Below are 3,791 nucleotides of genomic sequence, written 5' to 3'. Positions count from 1 at the left end.
GGCAGACGCTGACATTGTACTTGTCAACAAGCGGCTTGACAAGGCACAGGGTATGTGATTCCTCCGGTGACACATGGGAAGAGGAGCATGATGCCAGTATCTATAACATGTGTGTGAATGCAAATGAAGCTGCGGCCGTGGAGAACCTTCGGGCGGAACTTGCCCGAGCCAAAGAACAAGCCAGGAAAAGCGATGCGGCTGCCCTAAAGGCAATCAAGGAGCTAAAAGCCGAACAGGCTGCTCACTGCCAAAGCAAGGAGGAAATAGCCAGCATGGCTGTGGAATTGAAGAATGCCGCCGACCGTTACGAGCTTCTTGAAGAGGAAGATCGAGCGAAGAGGACAGACCTGGAGAAGGCCACGATGGCGACCAAAGACACCCGCTCTACAATGAGAGCGATGAAGGAGGAGCTGCGTCAAGCCGGGGATATCACGGCTGGGAAGCCCTTTATGCTGCGGATGAAGTTCGGAGATCCTACGTATGCGCCTTTGGACCGGCTGTGGAGTTCTGTGGACGCATATCTGGACTTAGCGGCGAGTGCTGCCAATGCGGCCGAATACTTCCGACATCAAAAAGATCACAAAGTGGAAAAGCTATTCTGGTCACAATTTAACGTTCCAGAGCGTCCGCTTACATTGACTGATCAGTTGGCCGAATGGGCCGAGCTGAATAGATTGTCCGGACTCACCATGAGGTCTGTTGTGGATCATCTGTGGCCGGAAAGGCCAAAGCTGTGACGCCCCCGATTCAATCGTACACTAATCATGTACGCAAATGTGTACGATCAAGATCAGGGACTCACGGGAAGATATCACAACACAACTCTAAAAACATAAATAAGTCATACAAGCATCATAATACAAGCCAGGGGCCTCGAGGGCTCAAATATAAGTGCTCGATCATAGACGAGTCAGCGGAAGCAACAACATCTGAGTACAGACATAAGTTAAACAAGTTTTCCTTAAGAAGGCTAGCACAAACTGGGATACAGATCGAAAGAGGCGCAAGCCTCCTGCCTGGGATCCTCCTAAACTACTCCTGGTCGTCGTCAGCGGGCTGCACGTAGTAGTAGGCACCTCCGGTGTAGTAGGGGTCGTCGTCGACGGTGGCGTCTGGCTCCTGGACTCCAGCATCTGGTTGCGACAACCAGAAAGAAAGGAAAGGGGGAAAAGAGGGAGAAAAGCAACCGTGAGTACTCATCCAAAGTACTCGCAAGCAAGGAGCTACACTACATATGCATGGGTATATGTGTAAAGGGCCATATCGGTGGACTGAACTGCAGAATGCCAGAATAAAAGGGGGATAACTAATCCTGTCGAAGACTACGCTTCTGGCAGCCTCCGTCTTGCAGCATGTAGAAGAGAATAGATTGAAGTCCTCCAAGTAGCATCTCCAAGTAGCATCTCCAGTCGCATCGCATAGCATAACCCTACCCGGCGATCCTCCCCTCGTCGCCCTGTGGAAAAGCGATCACCGGGTTGTCTGTGGAACTTGGAAGGGTGTGTTTTATTAAGTATCCGGTTCTAGTTGTCATAAGGTCAAGGTACAACTCCAAGTCGTCCTGTTACCGAAGATCACGGCTATTCGAATAGATTAACTTCCCTGCAGGGGTGCACCAACTTACCCAACACGCTTGATCCCATTTGGCCGGACACACTTTCCTGGGTCATGCCCGGCCTCGGAAGATCAACACGTCGCAGCCCCACCTAGGCAAAACAGAGAGGCCAGCACGCCGGTCTAAACCTAAGCGCACAGGGGTCTGGGCCCATCGCCCATAGCACACCTGCACGTTGCGAGGGCGGCCGGAAGCAGACCTAGCCTAGCAGGCGTTCCAGTCCAATCCGGCGTGCGCCGCTCCGTCGCTGACGTCTGAAGTGCTTCGGCTGATACCACGACGCCGGGATACCCATAACTACTCCCGCGTAGATGATTAGTGCGTGTAGGCTCGTAGCCAACTCAGATCAAATACCAAGATCTCGTTAAGCGTGTTAAGTATCCGTGAACGCCGAACAGGGCCAGGCCCACCTCTCACCCAGGTAGTCTCAACCTGCCCTGTCGCTCCGCCACAAAGTAACAGTCGGGGACCGTCGGGAACCCAGGCCCACCTCTACCGGGATGGATCCACCTGCCCCTTCAGCCCCCATCTCCGAACAGTATCACAAGTAATGTAACTGTGCAAAGTATATCGTATATGCCCGTGATCACCTCCCGAAGTGATCACGGCCCAGTAGTATAGCATGGCAGACGGACAAGAGTGTAGGGCCACTGATGGAACACTAGCATCCTATACTAAGCAATAGGATAGCAGGTAATGGTAACAACAGTAGTAGCAAGGACAGGCTATGCATCAGGATAGGAATAACGGAAAGCAGTAACATGCTACACTACTCTAATGCAAGCAGTATAGAGAAAAGAGTAGGCGATATCTGGTGATCAAAGGGGGGGCTTGCCTGGTTGATCTGGCAAGAGAGAGGGGTCGTCAACTCCGTAGTCGAACTGGGCAGCAGCAGCGTCGGTCTCGTAGTCTACCGGAGAGGAGAGGGGGAAGAAACAATGAATACCATGTAAACAGATGCATATCGATGCATGACAAGACAAGTAATGATGCTAGGCGTGCCCTAACGTGGTATGAGGTGATACCGGTGAAGGGGGAAGCATCCGGGAAGTATTCCCGGGTTCCGTGTTTTCGGGCAGAGGAGCCGGAGGGGGAAAGTTGCGAGTTCGATAGGTTAGGGGGGTGTGGCGGACGAACGGGTTGCGTATCCGGAATCGTCTCGTCGTTCTGAGCAACTTTCATGTTGAAAATATTTTAATCCGAGTTACAAATTAAAAGATATGATTTTCTAAGGATTTTATTAATTTCTGGAATTTAATTAATTATTTAATTAATTCGAAAAACAGGTTAATGACATCAGCATGATGTCATGCTGACATCAGCAGTCAATAGAGTTGACTTGGTCAACCTGACATGTGTGTCCAGGGGGACCCACCTGTCATTCTCTATGATTAACTAAAACAGATTAATTAGCTTAATTAGTGATTAGGTTAATCTAATCAAGATTAATTACTTAATTAATTAATTAATATTTTAATTATTTTAGTTATATTTATTTATTTATTTAATATATTCTTTTTTTTTATTATTTTCTAAAAACCGTTCTGGGGCGGGGCCCCCTAGTCAGTGCCCCGGGGGGCCTAGCGGGTGCTGGGTACTGGCATCGGGCGCAGCCCGAATGGGCGCTGCGGGTGTGACCGACAGGGGAGCACCCGACTCGGCGCCGGCGGCCACGACATGGCGCCGGAATAGGGGGAGGCCGGTGGCCTGAGGCAGCCCGGGTGGACGCAGGCCGGCGACGATGGTGGTAGGAGAGGCTGCGATGGAGGGAGGCAGCACGGAAGGGGGCTGCGGGCGAGGCCAGTGCGAGTGGGAGCGCGGTCGGAGCCGAGGCCAGGGGCTCCAGCGTGGCCACGCGCAGGAGGTGATGGCGGGCGCGGCGGACTCGGCAGGTCGCCAAGGCAGGGAAGGCTGGTGGCCACGGCGAGCGCGGGCCCGGGCGCGGTGAAGCTCGACGGAGTCCGGTGGTGGAGCCGGTCGGGGAAGGAGAGGCGGGGGCGGGACGGTCCGGCGCGGCTGGGCGCCTCCGGGGCGAGGTGCAGCTAGGTGAGGCTCGGTCGCGTGCGGGGCGGTGCGTGTGTCCGCTATGGAAGGCACCGACGACAGAGGGGAAAGGAGGGAGCTCACGGTGGTGTGCAGGGACAAGGGTAGCGGTTGTTGAGGGGGAGGACGGGGA

The sequence above is a fragment of the Triticum dicoccoides genome, chromosome 5A (assembly GCF_002162155.2).
Source record: "Triticum dicoccoides isolate Atlit2015 ecotype Zavitan chromosome 5A, WEW_v2.0, whole genome shotgun sequence".
NCBI lineage: Eukaryota > Viridiplantae > Streptophyta > Magnoliopsida > Poales > Poaceae > Triticum > Triticum dicoccoides.
The sequence above is the reverse complement of the archived record's forward strand: the minus strand, read 5'-3'. Positions refer to the sequence as shown.